Below are 22,654 nucleotides of genomic sequence, written 5' to 3'. Positions count from 1 at the left end.
GGTGCAAAAAGATTGCTGGAAGCAGACAGGTCTGAAAGGAAAGGTTATACAATTTATTGAAACAAAATTGTTTTCAGACGTTTTCTGAATAGATGTAAATCTGGAGTCATCCTAAGCTCCATGGGCAGCATTTTCCATGTTGTAGCTGCCCGTCTAATATAGGGGCAACGAAGGAGCATGGTATCACTGGACCTTGTAGTCCTAGCAGACTGCTGCAGTTGTACTCTATCTTGGAGGTATACCGGGGCTGAGCCGTATAGGCACGTATGAGTAATGGGACTGATTTTAAAACGAATCCTCCCCTCAATAGCCAACCAATGTAAGTCTCTTCAGTGTTTAGTGATTGAATCACCGCTAGAGATGCTTTTTATGATGCAAATTGCATCATTTTGCAGTACCTGCATCCTCTGAATGCATCTCTTGTTAGCACCCACCACGATAGCATAACAATAATCTAATCTCGGCATGAGCACTGCTCTCGTCAAGGTAATACAATTAGCCTGAGAAAGAAATGGTTTAATTAACCAGAGCTGCCTTAGATAGTATTGTGCTTTATTCACAACACTACTGGTGTGGACTTCTGAACTTAAGGAAGGTTCAAGCATAATGCCTAATGTTTAACTTCTGTGGAGGTGCGGATCAGATGTTGTTCAATCTTGAAACCTGCATATTCTGCATTCAGTTCTGCACGTGATTGTGTGGACCCAAATATGAGGAACTTCGTCTTGGATGCATTCATACACACTCCGTTCTCTGTCGTCCATGCCTTGATTGACTCATAGATGAAGGAAAACTCTGCTGAATCTTTGCTCTAATACCCAGATAGTTCCATGACGAGCTGGGCATCATCCGCATACTTGGCTATGCGGATGCCCATCCTGTCCAGTAGATCACACAGAGGGCGACAAAACACATTAAACAAGGCCGGGGAGAGAGAGGCCCCCTGTGGCCCTCCACAGCCAATGCATTCTGGCTAAGAGCTTTCTTCCCCCCAGTGGATGTTGGACATCCTATTCCTGAGGAAAGAGTCCAACCATTTAATTACCATGATTTTTGTGTTGGGGCCCTAGGTTTGGAACAGTCCTTGCTAAGCTCTGTTACTTGTTATGGCGTCTTTATTGTTTAATGCAAGGTCACAGGATGTGTTTTGAGGTGAAGCTCACACCTCCTTTGTGGTATGATCAATTTGTTTGTTGTGTGGGCTCATGGTCCCAGTTAAGGCTGACCTTAACTGGGACCATGAGCCCACACAACAAACAAGTTGATGAATACACATTTTCTATGTACTTATCACCAAATGAAAAATGTTGTGGAAAATCTATTTCTGGACAAATAAACAGCAAGGTATCCAGGATAATCCCTTGTCCAGAATTACCTTTATAGGAAAGATATCTCCAGGGCACGACATAGGCCTCATATTCTTAAGTGTATGAATCATACTAGATATGTCTACCTTCTGAAACATAAATGAAGATAAAGTAATATTTACAGGATTCTCCCTTTGGGGTTCCTTATTTTTCCTCTTTGTTGTTGTGTGACTTTTTGCAATTTTGATTTGAGCTAGCTGTATTTTATTAGCAAAAGCTTTGTGAACTGCAATGCAGTCTTTTTTAGTAGGAACAAAAGGATTTAGTTGGGCCCTAGGTTTTTTTCAAGTCTTTGAATATTTCAAAAAGTGTTTTTTGTACTATTGGTGGAGTTCTTTAGCTGGGTGTTATAATAATTACGTTTGGCCTCACAGATTTCCCTTCGATAAAGCCTATCTAAAGCTTTCCAGGAATCTTTGTTTGCAGAAGTAGGATTTTTCTCCCATTTTCTTTCTGCTCTCCGTTTTCCCTGTTTGTGATGCTGGAAATGCATCGGAGGGACAGGGCCTCCGTATCTTTGTCCTTTACTGGTTTTTATCGTGTGTTCTGTCGTGTTTTCCGCGCAGGAGTTCATGTGGGACTCCTGGTGGTGCAGCTCTCTCTCTTTTGGTAACAGACCCATGGGATACCCTTATGGCACCCATGGGTAGGGGTGCAACCCTGTGCCCCTAGTGTATGTTTTTGGGCACGTGTGTGTGACCCACAGAGCAGGGTACGGGCTGGTGGCAGCTCTGTGCTGAAATGACTGGTGCCCGGAGCGTCCTCCATTTTGGGGTGCCCAGGCCCCGTCATTGGAATTGGTAGATTCCGGATGGAGACGAAATGGCCCCCATGGCCTCTTGCCTTCCATCACCTGCTACCTTGATCTTCCCGGAGTCCCGGGAAGCCATGCCTCTGTCCCTTCCCCCTGACTGGCTGTTGGGTGGAAGTTCCGTATATGGTAGTGTGGGGAAGTGCCGACCAGGCTGGCTGGAGCCTTCTCAATGACCGTATGTTGTGGGTACGTCTGTGGGTGGGACCTGGGTGAATGGAGTGTGTGACGAATATGCATTCTATGTTGTGGCTGTCTAGTATCTGGTGTTTGACACAATGGTTGAGCCAGCCCTGCCCGAAACCGGTATGAATGCAGCTTGGAGTGTTGAATGGCTCGGTACTTGTCCCAATACGCATAACTTGTTGTGAGTGTCTGGAGAGAAGTGAATGGCCTGAATGTCCCGTGTGCCTGATTGGCTGAATGACCGTAGTCGGGATTGGATGCTTGAGTGTGACCCAGCGGAATGAATGGGAGATCAACAGTATATCTGGGGACCTCTCACTGCTAGGAATCGTGTTCAGAAGATGAAGTCCACTACGACGAGCAACTGGAGTAACTGAAGCTTGATCTTGAAACCCTGCTGGACGAGAAGAATTGCTGTTGCTCTCCTTCGCAATCTGAAAGCTGCTGTGCTTCAAGAACTGACCTAGAGAGGAAGTGGTAAGGCGCCCTCTTCCAGAGCTACGATGGACCATCGGGCACAGCTGATCTTTGCCTAAGCTCCCTGGTAGACAGACCTTCGACAGGCTGCCGACCCGATATGGGGATTGCTGCGGAACTCCAAGGAGAAGCGCCCAGACTGTAGTCCGCCACTATCGACGACCGCCGTCGCCGACTGGAGCTGCCGTGCTCCTGTTGCCTAAGAACTTCATTGATTCAAGGACACTCTCGTCTGCATCGTCCCTGCTGTATCCTGTTGGAGAAGGCCTGACCATCGACGCCCCGAGGAGAATCCACCGGTGGGTTTCCGCCCACCCAAAGCCCACAGAGACGCTGATGACTCAACGCCCTTGTTGGGCCACAGTTCTTCAACTCTTTGCGGTCCAGAACTATCGACACCGAGGTGCCCCGCACGCCCCTTCCTGGCAGGACGTTTACGCTTCCCAGTCAACGAGCACTGCTAGGAACGACACGGCCACTTCACCATCGTAGCTCGACCTGTTCTCCGTCAGACATTCGACGACCTGTGACTCCTGCCTGAAAGGGAGGACACCCAAGAAGGGCCGTCGATTCCTTGATGCGGAACGCTACAACGCCAAGGTACTTTGGGGTTGCAGACCTATTGGAAAGTCTAGTGTGAACAATATATGGACTGGGCTTGTATCTTTCTTCTACAGCTTGCCCAGGTTGGGGGGGGGGATCTCCACACAACTGTGGTTAATGGTAGTGACCAGTACTCTGCCAATTGTTCAACCATCTTGCTTTCCTTCCTCTCTCTACTGCTGGTTTCCTCTTTATTCTGATCTGTGTGTCATTCTGACCGTATGCACTTTAATGAGATCTAATAACGTTAGTGGTACCACTTTAGAAACTGTGTATATTTATCATTGCTGTTTTTTCGAGTACAAAGTGAGTTATTGTGATATTGTATATACCTTTGAACATTAATTATATAAAGACTGTTATAACTGATACAGTGTGTGGACCTTCCTTTGTGGGTGCTTGGGGACTACACTGTACTTAGGAACCAGCTCGCATCACCTCCTGAGAAGCTAGGCCTTGATTGCTCTACCACGTACCATTAATAGAGAATCTTGGAAGGGGTCTCTGTGCCTACCCACTACCATATAGAGAGCAGAAGTGCAGACCCCCCCCCCCCCTCCGGTCTTTACAGTCATTATGGCCGATGAGAACCATTTTTGATTGTTAGTATATCCTCTGACGGTTTACAACCTAAGTGGGGCTATACGGTCTAAAATCGGTCAGGGCCATATTATATTTAGATGCAAGTAAATTGGGCGCTTCGCCATTAGACGTGGATGCCAAGAGTGTCTTCATACAACATTCCAAGCCATTGTCACTGATTTTCTTAACATTTCTACTCACCACTTTTCTTTGTACATTCTGTTTCTGTGTAAGTATAGATGGAAGTACGCATTCCAAATTAACAAAGAAGTGATCGGATCATGGGCATGATGTTACTTCAGACAGTGTAACCGAACGATTTATAACCATCACCCAGTCCAAAATGTTTCCCTTGCAGCGAGTTGATTGCTTTACAAGTGACTGAAAGCCACAATCCTTGAACAATTGCTCCAGACTCGTGGCCTCAGGGTCCAAGGGATTCCCTAACCACCTATTTAAGTCACTCAATACAATGGTAGAGTTGAAAGGCTTATTCATATTCGCCAGTATAGTCGACAATTCCTCATAAAAGGATGGAGTGTCTTTAAGGGAACGGTAGAATACTAAAATATTAATACAGTTATTAGGGGTAGGTGGTGTTTTCACCATTACCGCTTCACAATCTATAAATGAAACTGGTGCTTGAAAGAAACCTAATGTCTGTCTGGCCAAAATCGCCACCCCACCTCGCATTTTATGTTCTCTATTCTGATTTACAAACGTATAGTCTGTTGGAGTAGCAAGTTCAATATTCGGGCAACTAGACATTTTCAGCCACGTCTCTGTAAGACACATGATGTCGACTTCATGATCTACTGTGTGATCCTTTACATTTGTAGCATGTTTATCCAAAGATCGTGTATTGAGGAGTACTATTTTAACCATCTTCATTTCTCCATTCTCACAAAAAACTATTTTAGCCATGTTTGTTAGAAAAGCACCTCTAAACAAGACAGTGCAAAAATGCAAACTCCTTGTACAGGAGGCTCACACACACCTTTAATGGAGCAAGTCCATAATCTAAAGTATTCTTGTTGGCAATGTTATTTTCCGGAGTAATGCCAAACTCCTCCACTCCACGGTCGCACTCAATCATAAAAGACTGAGCTCCCTCCATACTGATATCAGTGTGGAGTTTGGAAGGCTAAGCGTTTTCCTCCAAAACATGCCTTCAAGTCTTGGCCACAACCCATGGGGTCTATATGGCATAGCCTCCGCCCCATATATTAGGGCTGGTACTACCTTGGCTTTGTAAAAACGTATGACCACCAATAGTGAAAAGCGACCATCATTTTTATCCATCAGTCTTGCTTGTGTAGCCAGTGTTTTAGCTTCCTCCTGCAGCATTTATTTATTTATTCAGATTTGTGGAGTGTGCAGCAGCCCGGAGGCATTGTGGAGCTTGTTACAGACATAAAGTTTAGTTACAGGCAAAGGACAGAGGACAACAAGTTCAGTTACATACATACAGTTTTGCATAGAATCTTTTCCACAGGTAAAAACATACAGAGGGTTAGATAAAAAGGGAGGTTTTTATTTTTTTCTACGAGGCAGGTAGAGAGTTTTCCACTCTGATCTCTGGGGGTAGAGCATTCCATAGCTTGGCAGCTATGTAGGGGAAGCCCAGCCCTCCAGCTTTGGCTCTGTTGATGCGTGGAATGTGTAGTTGGTTGGCGTAGCAAGTCCTAGTGGGTCATGTTGAGTTGGATTTGGTTATAGTCTCTGCAAGGTATGATGGTGCTGTGAGGTTAAGACATTTGTGGGCGGGAGTGAGGATTTTAAATGTGATGTGCTCTTGAATTGGAAGCCAGTGAGCTTCCTGTCTGGCAAGGGAAATGTGTTCCCTTTTGGGAAGGCTCAGGGCAGCTCGTAGGGCATTGTTTTGTGTGACTGGAGTCGGTTAAGGTTTTTGGTGGATGTACCTGCTAGGAGGGCATTGCAATAGTCTAGTTTTGCGCCAATGGTGGCTCTAGCTATTGATAGACAGTTCATCTTAGATAGGTATGGTTTTATTGCGTTTATGAGTTTAGTGGTGTGGGCTGAAGCGGCGGTGATGGCGCTGACCTGCCTAGTCATGGATAGTGTGGAATCTATGTAGACACCTAGGGTCTTGACAGATGTGGAGACAGGGATGACCGTATTATCAATGTTGAGGTTGGAGTACAGTTTGTCTAGTTTGTCTGGTGTAGTTTTTTGACCTAGTACGATGATTTCGGTTTTCTCCCCATTGAGGCAGAGGCCATTGGCTGCCATCCAGGCTTGAATGATGGGGTATATAGAGTGAAGAGCTTGGGTGTCCTTGTTGTAGGAGCCGGTGAGAGGTACGAGTACCTGAGCATCATCTGCGTAATTGGTATACGTGATACCTAGGGCGTCAAGCTTGTCAAAAAGGGGCTTCGTAAACAAGTTGTATAATGTGGGTGCTGTGCAGGAGCCTTTTGGGACTCCGCAGTGGATGGTGGTGGGGGCAGCGTTGGCTATGTTGGAGAATACTTTCATTGCCCTGCCTTCCAGGAAGGAGGTGATCCATAGTGCTGCTTCATTTGAGAAGCATCTCCTGCATTAGTGTTTCCGTGATGCTGCTACTTACGATGACTGAGGTATTTAAGCTTTTTAACCAGTTCAATCAGGTTTGATCCCAGAGACCATTTAAAATGGTCTTTGCTAGTGTGGACTTTCTCTAAGCACAGGACTGTGTTTTTGCTTGGTTCATCTCTAAATAATTTCGGTCAGTATATCTCTGCAGACAGTTGACGTTGCAGGCCGAATTCAGTCTGATCGATCAATATTAAATAGTCTGCAAAAAGGAGTCTTGTTAATCTTGTTCCTCCAAGACTGGGCGGGAATGATCTCAAGTCTGCCTCAAAATTCTGGATGTCCGATATGTAGAAGTTAAATACAGCCAACGCCAAAGGACATACTTGCTTAACCCCTCTTGATGTTCCGATCTTTGATAATAGACCTGTTCGGTATAAGCGCACTCTTGTTGAAGTATCAGAGTGAAAGGCAATGAGTGGTTCCATTATTTCACTCTGGCAGGACTTGTCTGCGAGTTTTACCCATACAAACGTACGTTTGACCTGGTCAAAAGCTTGGACCAGGTCAACAAATGCAATGTATATCTTTAATTTCATTTTTTGGGTTTTTCCTTTTAGAATGCTTAACAGGATATTAGCAGATGTTCCGATATTTTTAACAAAGCCAGTGGACGTGGTCTATCCAACCTTCCTTGCTTGACCAGTCCTGAAATTGCGTCAACAACAAAGAACCAAATAGCTTGCCGATAACGTCTAGGAGCGCTACTGGGCGGTAGTTCTTAGGATCTTTTTTGTTCCCTTTTTTAAAAATGGGGAAGACCACCGCTGTCTTCCATGATGATGGGATTGTCTTAGACTGTATGACTTTTTTAAATACAGCATGAATGAAGTGGGCCCATTCCTCAGGGTAATCCTTAAGCATTGTGTTAGACAAGCCATTGGGACCTGGTGCCCTGGATGTATTTAACTTCCTTATTTTGCCCAAGATGGTTTCCACATCATGGATTGTTGACCATTCTTTCTCTTTCTAAATTGCAGGACTGGCTTCGTTGGATGTGGCGCTTGAAACAGGACAGAGAAGTAATTCTTCCAAACTTGATCACTGACATTGTTTTGTTGCTGATCTGATGTTAAAGTAGATTTTGTTTTAATCAGTGCCCAAAATTCCTTGGACTTTTTGCTAGACAGCATCTTCAACATCTGCTCCGAATCCTGTTGTATCATTGCATGTCTTCATGCTGTTACCCAGGCATTATATGCTCTACATGCGTCTATTGCTTGTTTTTTTTTAATAATTTTCCAGTTATGATTTGGCTGCTACTCACTTTAGACGTCTCATTTCCCCTCATCTTTTAACTAGGATTTTATCATAAGCATGTAGTGCTTCTGAGACCACCTGTTTACCTCCTATTTGTTTTTCCTGAAACATCCCAGCACGGGACTATATTCAACCTGGTTGTTTGTTGAGTCCACCTCTTTATTGGTAACTGAGCTGATGTATTTGTCAGTTAATGCTTTAATATCCTCTCTTTTTACTTTTAGACGGTTTCCATTGGTGTTCACTTCTACTTCAAATTCCATTTGGAGTTCTACCAGACTCAGTGATGATGCCCATGATGTAAAAAGCAAATTATGATCACTATTAAAAGTCCTGATTACAACAAAGTCTTCCAGTTGATGTAAAAGCTCTCTGGATACATAGATATGGTCTAAAACTGCAAATTGGGATTGTCTTTCCCAGATCGGTACTCTTTGGAGTTTACTGAACATTTCAGTTTTCAGCTGATGGAGATCGCTTGAATTCATCAGTGATGTTCAAAGCATCCCTCTAACCTCTGATGGCAATAACTGGTCTCGAGGTCTTTTTACTTCTGAGAGGTTTTGACAGATGGCATTTAAGTCACCACAGACTAGAGAGCATGATACCTCTTTCTTTTTTTACACGCGCCTCGTCTATTATATTTGTTATCATATTGATGAATCCAGAGTTTTTTAGTCTGTGGATTCCAAATTTAGCAATAGCATTTTGCAGTGACTTCCATTTACTGTCACAAAAGGTGGATTAAGCCAGTTCACCAGGAGAGCAACACACAGTTGCCCGGAGAATAGGATTTTTTCAAGACTCAGGCCAGATCCAGATTTAAATGCATCAACAAACCAGAGGTCGGACGACCTTTGATACCTCTTTCAGCGGGAGCCAATATCAGGTCGTATCCATCTAGGTGTGGTTTGCTGGTCAAGCAGGTCTGCTGGAGACATATGATGTCGTACTCCCCCAGGTTTATATCATTCCTTGTGGTTAGATCCTTAAAGCCTCTGGTGTTCCAAGACGCCATCCTTATCAAGGTTTGCGTTTTCATTCTTTCTTGTGGGCTTAAGTTTGTTGACGACTCTGGATCATTCATCTTGGATGGCTATTGCTTTTGTTGTTTGGCTAATGTTACCAGGATCCACGCCCATCTCTTTTGCTCTTCTGATTCTGTTTGTATTGGAGAGGTTTTACTCACCTTCGGGTTTCCTGTCTGATCTTCAAATGCTTTGAATGTGATAGAGAACGTTGTCCTTGGGCCTTTAGGAACTCTGCTTACACCCAAGGGGTCTTTGAATTGGTTTTCCCCAGATTTTTTTGCAGGTGCCTTTTTTTCGTTGCACTGTGTTTCTCTAATCTCTGTAGCGTCGTCCTCTAGGTCCTCTATGGTGTTACAATCTTTACTGCATCTTGATTGTGCACTTTTCCATCTGCTAGCATAAGTCAAATCCCATTATGCAGAAGCTATCAGTAGCCACTATCAACATTTCTTTAACAACCGTTGAATCAATATGCAAGTATACCATGTCTGTACAATGTTTTTCTCTGAATTCCACTATTCTTAGATCATCCGATATACTTTGGCGCAGGTTTGGAATACAATGCATTAGTCTAACCAGGTTTTTCCTATTTAATATTAGGTGGTCTCTTTTGTCCAGAAATCTCTCTAATTTGAATGTGCAGCTGCTCTTATCCTTGGAGTGCCCTCTTTTCGAGGTACGCTGAGTTTTTTCTCAGTCTTCACCTTTTAGGGGAGGGTAGTTACTCCTCTTGCTGTAGCACCGCCCTTCATGTGGATGGGTTGTGTACTTTGTTTTCTTCGTGCCAATTAGCTCGTCCTTAGCTTTTTCCTCTCTGGTTCAAGATCTTGGAGTTGGAGAGCGGTGCTTAATGTTATAACTATTTCTTTGCTTTTGATGTTTTTGGGTTCTCTCGTGCCGACTAGTGCGGTCCGATGATAATCTAGTTTGGCGGCGGGACTTACACTCAGTGATAATCACGATTCTTTCTCTTTTTTTCAGATAACGTTTAAAAAAAATGGGGTCCGCTAAGTCACTTTTATCTCCTGTTTTTTTCCCGTTTTTCCTTCCGTGTTTATTTCTTTTATTTTTTGGGTTCGGTCGGTCTGAACAATTTGTGGGATGTCAGACTCTGATTGTTTGAAGGAGTACTGTGATAATTCCATTAGTTCTTTAAAGTTGTCAATTTCCTCAACCACTCTTATAGCTTGAGATGTGACAGTAACCTTTGATTCAGGACGTTTCGACGTAATATTTTGTCAAGTGGTCTTTGTTTTAGATTTTCTGTGTGCCAGAATGGGCGGCGTCTGGTCACGGTTACATTCTTCTTCTGGATATTGCCCTTCACCAGGATTACTCTCCGTTTGAATGGTTGTGGCATTTGGCCCTTCTTGATTATTGATGTTTTTTAAGGTCTCAAAAATTGGATAATCTTGAGGGTTTTGATTTCGTTCTTTTACCCGGCATAATTTATGCCTATGTTGCGTGGACGATGTTATGTCGTCCTTTTGATCAATGATACGATAGGTCACGCAACCATTTTCCTTTGAGGTGGCTCGATCCTTGACCACAGTAATTGGCTTTTCTGTTCTCCTTTCTTTTTCTTGATCATTGGTATTGCTGCATTTGTTGTTCCTATTGATCTTAATGCTGCTTTGGTGAGTCTGTCTCGTATGATCCGTTGTTAAATCAATTCAATCCATTCGTTCTTTGCTTGCCTCCTTTCGTGATGCTTCTACAATCTGGTTTTCCCGAGGCAATGTCTGGCTTGATTGTAGAATTGACCTCGAGGATGGAGCACCTATACCTTGTGGGAGGGTTTATGCATTGACAGAAAAAGAAAATAAACATTTAAAGGAATATATTGATGAAAATTTAGCCAATGGGTTTATTAGACATTCACAATCCCCGGCAGCTTCACCATTATTTCTCGTGCCCAAAAAAGACAAGACCTTGAGAACATGTATTGATTATAGGGCATTGAATAAGATCACAATCAAGAATAGGTATCCATTACCTTTAATATCAGTTATGTTGGACAGAATTCAAGGAGCTAAAATATTTTCTAAATTAGATCTAAGAGGAGCATATCATTTAGTAAGAGAGAGAGGGTGACGAATGGAAGACAGCATTTAGAACTAGATATGGATTGTTTGAGTATCAAGTCATGCCATTCGGTCTTTGTAATGCCCCTGCCGCATTTCAATTCTTCATTAATCAAGTTCTTTGAGAATATTTGGATGTGTTTGTTGTAGTATATATAGACGACATTTTATTATTCTCTAAAGAATTGAATGAACATATTGAACATGTTAAAAAGGTGTTGACTAAGTTAAGAGAAAATCAATTGTTTGCAAAACTTGAAAAAAGTCAATTTCACACTGATAGAGTGGAATTTTTAGGTTTTGTTTTGTCTCCAGGAGGACTGGAAATGGATTCAGCTAAGGTAAAAGCTGTACGAGATTGGCCACAACCAAATTCTGTGAAGGATTTACAAAGTTTTATTGGTTTTGCTAATTTTTATCGCAGATTTATACAAAATTTCTCACAGATTATTTCCCCTTTAACAAGACTGTTAAAGAAAGAAGTTAGATTTGAATGGAGTGAAGAAGCTGAGAAAGCATTTGATTTTTTGAAAGATAAATTTGTTACCGGACCCATTCTATTACACCCTGATGTTGAACATCCTTTTTTCTTGGAAGCTGATGCTTCAGATTATGCTATGGGTGCTGTATTGTCACAACGTCATTGTGTTACAGGGCAGCTTCATCCAGTAGCCTTCTTTTCTAAAAGATTCTCACCAGCTGAAAGAAACTATACGATTTCTGATCGCGAATTGTTAGCAATCAAGGCAGCTTTTATTGAATGGAGACACTATCTATTGGGAGCTCGACACCGAGTCACTGTGTTAACAGATCATAGGAACTTAACTTTTCTTCGGTCTGCAAGAACATTAACACCAAGGCAATTACGTTAGTCGTTATTTTTTGCAGAATATGATTTTGTAATTTTGTTCAAACCTGGACGTCAGAATGGAAAAGCAGATGCTTTGTCTAGGTGTATTCCTGGAAGTTTGAAGAATGATCCTTGTACAGCTATGCCTTTGCTTGCTGAAAAGAATTTTGGCATTGCTGGGGTTGAAAAGGTTCAGGATTTTCGTGAGTCAATTTTACAATCTTTTTCGGACAAGGAACTATCTGATTGGGTGGCAGAAGATTCTGAACGTCATATTATAGAAGGTTTACCATATGTTGGAAAACAATTGTATTTGCCTTTTGAAGAGTTGAGAATTGAAGCATTAAAGAATTGTCATGATTCCCCTTTGATCTACTTCAGAGGGAATTTTGGTGGAAGGAAATGAGGGAAGATTCTGAGAATTATGTGAGAACTTGTGATGTTTGTATTCGTTCTAAATCGGAGCATCAGAAAGCTGCAGGATATTTAGTTCCACTTCCAGTTCCACCTCGTCCGTGGCATACGGTATAAATGGATTATATTGTGGATTTACCGCCTGACAAGGGTTGTTCTACTATTCTTGTAGTTGTGGATGTGTTTTCTAAGGCTGGTCATTTTATCCCCATCAGGGAGCGGCTACGGCGACATCTTTAGCTCAGGCTTTCCTGCAAAATGTTGTTAAATTGCATGGTTTACCTAATCAAGTAATTTCCGATAGAGGATCTCAATTTGTATCTAGATTTTGGAAAGCTTTTTGCAAAGAGTTGAAAATTGAGATTAATTTAACGACAAGTTATCATCCTGAGGGTAACGGCCAAACTGAGAGGGTGAATCAAGAGTTAGAGAAGTATATACGATGCTATCTTGGTGCAGGCCAGGGGTGGTTGGAATTACTTTGGTTGGCAGAATTTTGCTATAATAATGCTACTAAAGATTCAACTTCTATGTCTCCATTCTTTCTAAACCAGGGATTTCATCCACGATTTTTGAGAGGGGTGGTTTTGGATGAAATTGAGGTTCCAGATGTTGAAAGTAGGTTGATTGCTATGGAACAAAATTTGAAACATGCTATTCAAGCTTTGAATAAGAGCAAATTAAATTACAAAAAATTTGCAGACAGAAAGCGTCGAAAAGAACCAAATTATCAGATCGGAGACAAAGTATGGTTATCCACAAAGAATGTACCTTTGAAGGGGAGAAGTAAATTTAGTCCACGATATATTGGACCATTTGAGATAGAAAGGGTTTATTCCCCAGTTTCAGTGAAATTGAAGTTACCATCAGGATTAAAAATTCATCCAACTTTTCATGTAAAATTATTGAAAAAATTTAGAAATGATACCAGAATGCATGATGTTCCTGGTCCTGTGTTTTCTGAAGATGAGAATGAATTTGAAGTGCAAGCTATTTTAGATTCTAGAATTGTTCATGGTCAACTTCAATACTTGATTGATTGGAAAGGATATGGTCCTGAAGAGCGTTCATGGGAGAAAGTTGATAATGTACATGCCCCTAGATTGGTAAAAAGATTTCATCATTTACATCCTGAAAAGGTTGGCCCTGGGTCAGGGCATTACGTAGGGGGTACTGTCAGGATCCCATGGCACATTTACACATGTTCAAAGAGACACTATACTAGAAAATCCTCATTTAAGAGATTTCACCATCACACACATATGTAGAAGTATGGTAGCATGAGGTATGGATGTTGATTCTGAATTTTACACAAGATTATTTAAATAAATTTCCTTAATGTTAATCTAATCAGGAAGTGTCTAATTTCCCAAGCCAAGATGGTGGGTCTGTTCCACAACAGTGATTGGATGAGAAGTGCTGTGAGGTAACTTGGAACTTTCACCAAGATTCTAAACTGCCTTTCATTCCAGTTTCCTTAGAGGAAGGTTGCAGTTATATTAGTTCTGAAGAAAATTAAACTTAGTGAATTATAGAAAACAATATTTTAAAGTAAAACCTACTGAGAAGATAAAGAAACTTCAAGAAGAGTTCATTCAGTGTTCAAAGAACAATTTCGTTAGAGATGAAGCAAGCTAAGTCATTCTGAGAAATCGTTATCAAGATATTATTATCTACTATTTGTGCCAAGAAGTTATTTTTTTGAAAAAAAGAACTTTGAAAAAACTGTAATTTTATTAAGCTAGGAACTTTCATGCACTCATTTTTCTCGTGTTGTTTACCGGCTGGTAAAATTAACGTTTGTTTTTGCTGAAAATAGCGGTTACTTAGTATTTTATCTTTTTTATACTTTGAGTTTAGAATATATATATATTCTGTGTTTTCTAAACGTTTAACAAAACTAACCTTTCTAGATCCAGATTAACAGTTTGCGGGCGCGTGAATTCGTTATAGTTACTTTAGAGTAAAGGACCTGTTGGCGTGCATCGTGCGTCCTTCAGTGTATTCCTTCTTCCTGGTTGTGTCGTATTCGCGTCTCAATTGGTGTGAATTTACCAGGGAAGTAATATTAGAGTTGGAGTTTAAGTTTTCCGTGGCGCCGTGTAAACTTAGTAGTGCGCGGTCTTTGTTTTGAGAGTGCGGTTCCTCCGAATGCAAGCGCGGTCCATCTATTGCGCGGTTCGTCTCTTGTGTGCGCGGTTCTTCAGAGAACGCGGTTCATCTGGAAGTAAGAACGCGGTTCTTCTATTGCGCGGTTCATCTCCTGTGTGCGCAGATTTCTGAGAGGGCCGTTCGTCAGCACGCGGTTCTCCTTAAAGAGAGTGCTGATCATCTGTTGAGCGCAGTTCTTTCGTGTGCGCTGTTTTTTTTTTTTTTATTTAGTGCACAAATTTTCAACAGTTAATCATAAAGAGTCATTCAAGAATTCAAGAACTCATTTTTTGAAGTATTTTTTGGGACTAATAATTCTTCACCATAACTAAGTTTCGTGTGTGTTAGAAATAGAATTCCAAAAGGCAACTTAAAGTTTCAGTAAGAAAGAGACTGAACAATAATTATTTTTAGCCTATCAGCTATCAAGCATAGGCTGCAGGTATTTACCTTTCTACAATTAAAAACATATAAAGATTTAGAAGTTAAATATTGTATAAAGATATAATCATATATTATTTGTGTTTAGATTTTCACAGACAAGACACTGACGAAAAACAATTCCAATAATCCAGTTCCAGATGGAAAACCAGTAGTCGAGAGGTCAACATAGAAACCAGTGAAAATCTGCTTTTGTTTTGTTATCCATTCCCCTTGGGTTTGCCAATTTGGTAATTATATTTTTTGAGAGATTGGCAGTGGGCCAGCATCACTCCTGCAGGAAGTTTTCAAGATTGGACCTTGTTAAAGTTAAAAGCTATTATAACTGCTGACATAATAGATAAGAGATCTGACTATCTTGGTTTATCTTTGTTTTTAACGTCTGCCTGTTCACCTGTTCTTTTTTCAGTCTCTAATGTGATATTTGAGCCTGGTCAAGTTTTCCAGGACTTACTTCACTTAACGGTGACTGTGTGAGTACTCTTACGTTCTTTTGGTTGGGTCTGCTCGTCGTCACAAGATTTCTTTGTATTTTGTTGATCTTTTCCTGGTTTGACCCTTTAGAGGTGTTAAATAACTCCAATCAAGCAATCCCACTAAGTCAGTGCCTGGTCTGGGATGCCCAAGGGAAGCCCTTATTTATATATTTTTATGTCCAGTTCGTGTACTCTGGATGACAACCCTTACATAACACCCCTCTCTTAGAATCTCCCTGACCCCACTGAGCCAAGAAGTAAGTTTGTTTTGCAAATTTAAAAGGTTTATTTGAGAATTAAACAATATATCGCACTTTTATAATAAATGAATAATTGAGATCACACTTGTGAATATGAGCAGTAATCAGCAATAGGTAATCCTACAATAGCACAGTTCTGGTGACTTATGACTAGGAACAGGGGAATAAGGTATCAGAGAATGCTTTATGGTTTCAAGGAGATGCAAAGATGAATAAAAGGCAGTACAGAAATAAACTTGATATGATTTCAGCAAAAGATAATGTGATCACTTTTTCTTTGACAATTCACTCCCCCCCTATGCAATGTAAGGAGATGGAAGTAACACGCACAATTCTCAGGAATACACACAAATGCAATACAAAGTTCCAGTTCCCCCCAGCGAGCTTAGAGGAAAACAGGTATGATTTTAAACACAGGCAAAATCCTTTTAAATGTGGGGGCAATGAAGTGAAAAATATACTCAAATTGCTTTTCATTCCCTATAGGAGGATCAGGGTGAGTGAGAGATACTTTAAATCAGTTCAGGCCAGCCCTATCAATGATTCAGGGATGGTTGTCAAGTTGAAAACAGAATTCCGTGATGGAAGCAAAAGATAAATGTTTTCACACGTGGCTGGAATGAAGCAAAATGTCAAATCGCTGCAATTTAGTCGCGTGCGTCAAGCGCAATTACGGAGGCACTATAAGGTCGGTTTAGGGCTCATTAGAAAGCTTAGAATCCTAGCTTTAAGATGAAAGTTCCTAGGACAAACGGTTCCGGAGATACAGACAATTTTGTGAAGGTAGATTCTCGAATTGAAATTTTAAAGTTCAGAATGACAGATGACAGTTTTGCAGCTTTGAATCAAAAGAAGGGACACGATTTCTATGATGCAGTTCTCAATAGGTTAAAATAGTTTGAATTAGATTATTTTAAACTAAGAGATTGGTTTTGCACAGTTCTGGCTGAGTACTCACACTATATGTGGACAGGAATGCGACGTCGTCACGGATCGGGTCAGGATTGGCTGCGGTTCTCTCACCACTGGGTACTGGTTCTCTGGTTCCGGATCTCTGGTTCTGGTCTCTGGTTCTGCTCACAGTGATCTGGGTCAGCTCTCAGCGATCAGGTCTGGGTCTGGTCTCTCTGGATAATTCTGCCTTCTGGGTCTGCTACCAGTTCTGGTAAAAGTTCTTGGCAAAGAATTCAAACAGCCCGCCCGGCTGTGAATAGTTTGGTTAGGTTTTGAGGCCTGCTGAAGAGAACTCAGCTTGTGGCTTAGGCCTTTGCTTTGAGTTCTGGAGTCAAGTTCTGGTCTCTGTCTTGCTGGAGTCAGTCCGGATCTCTGGATGTGAAGTCGTCTGTCAGCGTGCTCTGCAAGGAAATGGAAATTGAATGTCCCTACCTGTCCTGCACAGTCTCCTTTTATGTGTTAAGAAAGTGGGTGGGTCGGCTCATTCTGCATGCCCAACCCTCTCAACTTATCAATGGCCAGTTCCTCCTCTCTCCCTTGATTGGGTGAACTGGGTTGTGAGTCAGAGTGATGAGGTAGGTTTATGGTCAGAGGATCCTCCCCTTGTCAAATTGCACACAAATCTATTTCTGATCCAAATACATATCTATCTATGTACCATTTTTCTAATATTATATGTCCAGTTAACATATTTTCTGTAGCACCAAACCATCCGATCCCTGTCTTTGTAAGATGTCGTGTCCACTTATGACAGAATTTTATGGAGTAAAAGACCCCATAGCCCATAGAACACATTACAAAGTCAAAGGACATTCTCAAATCATGCCTAAGAGTGGGAGAAAAAGAGTCTCACTCTTAGCAGGAGAAAATATTAAACCCCAAAAATCCAGCAAAGCTGCTGGGGGACTCACTAGGTTGGGGAAATTAGCCTTTACAGAGAATTCTCACTAACATAGGGTATGTAGAGAGCTTACCTATCTTGTTAATAGGGACTCTTGGTACGTCTATGATCATAACCTACTGCAAATTAACTCGTATCAAAGAGAGAGTTAGAACAATTCTGTAATTAAATTCCATCTAAATGAACTTAATACCAGAGTCAAAAGTCAAACTAAGACCTACTTGCATCCCCACAATGTGCTCAAACGTGTCAAGAATCACAGCTTGAGATTACTACTCAACTCGAAACTAAGTTATCCAACACAAACATCGCCTTGGTCAAAGTTACAGAAACCAAATAAAAATAATTAAATATCAGATTCATCTCTCAGGTAATCAGAGAATGACGACCTTGTTATGTAAAAGGGACATCCGCAGTATATGGGCTGTATTAAGAGGTAATTTGTACATCGATCATTGCAATCTAAATTTCTTCTATTTCTTCTGATTGTTGGCAATCTTACATTACTGCTAAATTTCTCTTACCACCGCAATTTCAATTATGTGACTCCGAGGTATTGCTCTTACCAACTGATGAGCATATTTCATTCTCATTGGAGGACATTCTATGGGCCAGGTGGCTAAAAACTTCGAAAGCGGCAGGTCCTGATGGAATTCCCTCCGATATCCTAAAATCTGACCCCCAATTTTGGGCAACTCTTTGCAGTAAATTTGACCATATTCTTCGCTCAAACAGTATACCCTCCTCATGGCGAAACGCCATAATCATTCCAGTTTACAAGAAGAGTGACATGCAGCCCTGATGGATGCTGCAGCCAAGGTTTTTGCTATTATACTTCTCAAACACTGTGAAGGTTTCATTTATGAGCATGACATTTATTCGAAATACCAAGTGGGATTTCCCAAAGCAGTGGGGACTTCACTCAATGCCATTATTGTAGCCCATGTACTGGCGATATCTAAATCGACAAACTCGGGTCCCATTTATATGTCAGCTCTAGACTTATCTTCTGCATTTGATTGTGTCATCAGAAAATTATTGTGTGAAAAGATGTTAAAACTGAGTTTTCCCTGCCTTCTTGTGCAGCTTGTAGCAATGCTTCACACCAACACCACTTTTCAAATACATATTAATCAAGATGGTGCACTTACTCCTCCAATTTCGACCGCAATAGGGGTGAAGCAGCGGTGTAATCTTGCTGCCACATTATTCAATCTTTATATATGCGACAGACGATCTTTGGATCGACCCATCAATGTATGCAGCGAGATTAGGCAGATTACACTTACACTGGATGTGTTTTGCCGACGACATCATCCTCTTTGATAGGACCCCTTATAGTCTCCAGTCCAAGTTAAACGAATTTTCTAAGTACGCTGATAGACACAATTTACAGGCTAACTCACTGAAGTCCAAGACTATCATAGTTACTAACAAAAAGAGGATCAATTCATACCAATGGAATATATCAGGATCCACACTCCAATGCGTGAATTCTTTACGCTATTTGGGATATTTTATTTCTGTTTCTAACTCGATCAAATCATGGGCTGCTGGACTCAAAATAAAAGTTCGCCTTTTGCTATCACAAATGAGAATTGTGTTTAAAAAACATTGTAAATTTTCTTTGTTGCTGATAATTGATTTTTATTTATTGAAGGTGGAGCTGATCCTATGGTTTGGCTTGGACACATGTCTTTTGAACTTAGACTTTGTCTTCAATCGTATCCAAGGCCAAATTTGGAAACAAACTCTCGGCTTGGCATCTGCCATACCTAACTCAATTATAAGGCATGAATTAAGGCTCTTATTTCTTTCTTCGAGATTTGATTGGCGTAAACTATCTAGCTACGCTAAAATGCTCAATCACCGCCACAACACTCTCTATCAAGATCTTAACGGGCTCTTGATAGATGGTAATCCAGTATCATTTGTTGCGTATGAATCCAAAATTAAACAAATTCTTGCTAATATTAATGCTACTGTTGAAGACCTCACTGAAGGCTTACCTAGGTGTTAAACAAAAACTCTACGAATTAGATTGGCTAAAAACCATTGAAACTAACAACACTTACAAAATCTAAGTAGAATAGGCATCATTCCCTCAAAAAAAAGAGTTTGACGATCATCGTATATATTGAAGTTTCACTGTGAAGAAGCAAGAAGAATCTATATATGGTTTAAATTGAACCAATTCGCTACTCTTAAACGTTCACATTACTGGCACAATTTACCTACTCTAATTGCAATGGGTACATGTCGACAGCTAGAAACTTTAAAACACCTAGTACTATATTTTTCCTATTTTGAACAAGACAGACTCAAATTGATGGGCATGTACTACCCAGAGTCTACTTCTTTAGCGAGATAATCCTTTTGAGAAAACTTCTTACGGGGAGATATCACCCGACTGCTTTTCGTTCTAACCAAACTATTGTATAAAATTGTAGAATCTTTAACTGCACTGAATCTTGTAATAAATTAAAGATTGTCTTTTTTTTCTACTTTGAATGGTAGGGTATATAGCAGTAACAAATTCCATCACACATGAGGTGTGTACATCACAACTAGCTGAACTAGTTTTGCAGTAATCCAAAGGGTGATCCCCTTTGTAACTAAGAAGAAGTGGTATTATCCGATTTCCACCTTTGTAAAAGAAGATTCTGACAGCGCTGAATATATTGTGACTCTCAATCTTGTTACGATGTTAGGAGTAATTAATGGTTTCAGTTATGTTAACGTTACCGGCATGTACTTTTCTATATTTTTTTTTTAACAAAATTGTTTCCTTTTTGATTCACATTGCTCATATGAAAATTGTGGTATTCTTTTATCAATTGTAAATTTCTCTTACATTTTTGCTCTTTTAATGTTTATTGTATTTCATTGTGAATTTGATATGAATTTGTAAAGGTTTTTTAAGGAAACCATATACAAATAATGAAATTTAAAAAAATGTTTTAAAAAAAAGAGGAGCTCGATGGTAGGCTGGCAACGGAGGCAGATGGTGATGTTGATCACTCCCTATCCACTTTGGGACCCGCTTCCGCAGTGAACCCACTTTGGGACCCGCTTCCGCAGTGAACCCGGTGGACTCAGACATGCGGCTCTTGGCCTTGTCTTGGGCCCCCACGGATGAGGCACGCCTCAGACCGGTCCTGGGTGAGGCAGGACCCTGCATGGAGCACAGATCCGAGGCTTTGGCGTTAAGCCATGCCGCCAGCCTACTGTGCCTGTCCCTCAATGTTTTCTTCGAAAATCCAAGACAAATCTCGCACTCTACCTCCTTGTGGTCCGAGTGCAGGCAGTAGAGGCATTGTAGGTGTTTGTCCTCCACAAACACATTCTGTAGCCGGCATTTGGTGCAGGGCTTGAAGAGGGGCCTTCCCTCCTTCTACTCCATCCTAGTCAGAGGGCGCATAGTAGGCCCAAAGGCCTTGTAGAATCTTCGTCAATCTTCACCCTTGAGGGGCGAGGAACTTCACCAACAACGGGTCCCTGCTGTCGGAAGATGAAGGAAAAAGCACACTGGCTTTTTTAAAACAAAAATAGAAACTTTTCCTGTCAAAAACACGAAGAAACCTACAAATAGCTCGGAGAGCAAACTCAAGGACTCCCAACACTGAAGTGTGCAGCGGAGGAAAGGCTTAGGGAGAGGAATGTCATTGGATGAGGCAGTATAACCCAGAGGGCAGTGATTGGTTTAGAGGAGAAATAGATTTTGTAAGTGAAAGTTAAACTATACACCCCATGCTGGCGAAACAATTAAAACTCTCATAGATGGTAGGAAACATTGTTTGTAATTAGGGTTCATTAAGTTTCAAGTACCTTAGCGAAGTGGTCTTTAGTCTTTGCACCTTTTCGTTGACCCTACTTGACAGCAAATGTGAACATCTATGGGTTAATTTCCCACAGAAACAGTGGGAGAGACAGACAGTCTTCCTGCTCGTTCTGAACCTGAGTGGTGGTAGCTTTGGCTTTGTTGATCACTTGAGTGCCTTTCCGAAGGTGGGAACCTTGCAAACTTGTATCTTGGAAGTTGCCCCCAGCAGCCAGTCAACGTTCTGTCCCACAAAAGGTCAGAGGTCAGTAGCTCTCAGAGTTCTGATCTCCAATGGCAACGGGGTAGCTGCTGTTGGAGATTTTACAATCAAGTAAACTAGCTGTGCAGCCACTGAAGAATGAGAGTTGCTGAAGAAGAGTATGTGCTTGGTTGCGGTGCAATTTGAACGGTCCAGAGGAGGCACAGCTCCAAGGGTATAAGGCGGGGACCGGGACCCCCAATGCCAATTTCAGAAGGAAAAGCACTCCTCTGAATGTCTACATTCACTGGTGGCTCTTTGGAGACTACTTCAGATTAGAGTCTATTACATATACATGCCTTGGAAACTGCAAGTTGTTAGTACTCTGTGTCTGTTGCGCTGAACCCTTGTGTCTAGTCCACACAGGGAACTCTACTGGACTGGGAGGACTTTTGACTCAGCTAGTCCCATCAGGTCAAGGAGTGGGAACACCACGCCACTGGTATACTGGGTATACTGGTGAGGAGTTCTGGCTTTAGGAGAGTCTTGGAAGGTTGCATGTTCAGGCATGGTTTACTAACATCCAAACTTTGGGTTTGCATCTTCTTCTTCCAATCACTTGGCTGAGCACATTGAATTTTCGCTGTCTTCCTTACAAGCTCTCTTCTCAAGTATGTATTGAGGTTTGCATCCCAGACATAATTTGCTTTCCCAGGTCATACCTGTCCATATACATATCACACTCATTCCATGGTAGGAACAATGCGTGGCAGTTGGATCTGTTACTGTGTTTACAAAAAGGGTTCTTGGTAGGGACTTGTTAGGAGTGCTCAGCGCTTAGGTTGTGTGTTCTGCATTACACACACACACACTATATATATATATATATATATATATATATATATATATATATATATATATATATATATATATATATATATATAAAGTAAATATATATATATATATATATATATATATATATATATATATATATATATATATATATATATATATATATATATATATATGTTCTTCATTCATTACTTGTATCCATTACTCCTTGTCATAAGCTATGTGTGCCATCACATGGAACCAGGAACGTGTAGACTGATGGAACAGTTTCCATGGAAAGTCAGTTGGTGTGTGTATGCAGCTGGAGGTCGCTGCGTGACTTGACTTGGCTTCTGCT

General features: G+C 41.2%; 1 protein-coding gene across 2 annotated transcripts in view; it reads right to left on the bottom strand.

Moving 5' to 3' along the window:
• MAPK15 (mitogen-activated protein kinase 15) overlaps positions 1–22,654 on the bottom strand; it is a 396,607-nt gene that overhangs the window by 230,989 nt on the left and 142,964 nt on the right. The gene's annotated exons all lie outside the window — the stretch shown is intronic.

Source organism: Ambystoma mexicanum, chromosome 5q, assembly GCF_040938575.1.
Source record: "Ambystoma mexicanum isolate Mex_15411 chromosome 5q, UKY_AmexF1_1, whole genome shotgun sequence".
NCBI classification, from domain to species: domain Eukaryota; kingdom Metazoa; phylum Chordata; class Amphibia; order Caudata; family Ambystomatidae; genus Ambystoma; species Ambystoma mexicanum.
This window is presented reverse-complemented; position numbering and strand designations above follow the sequence as displayed.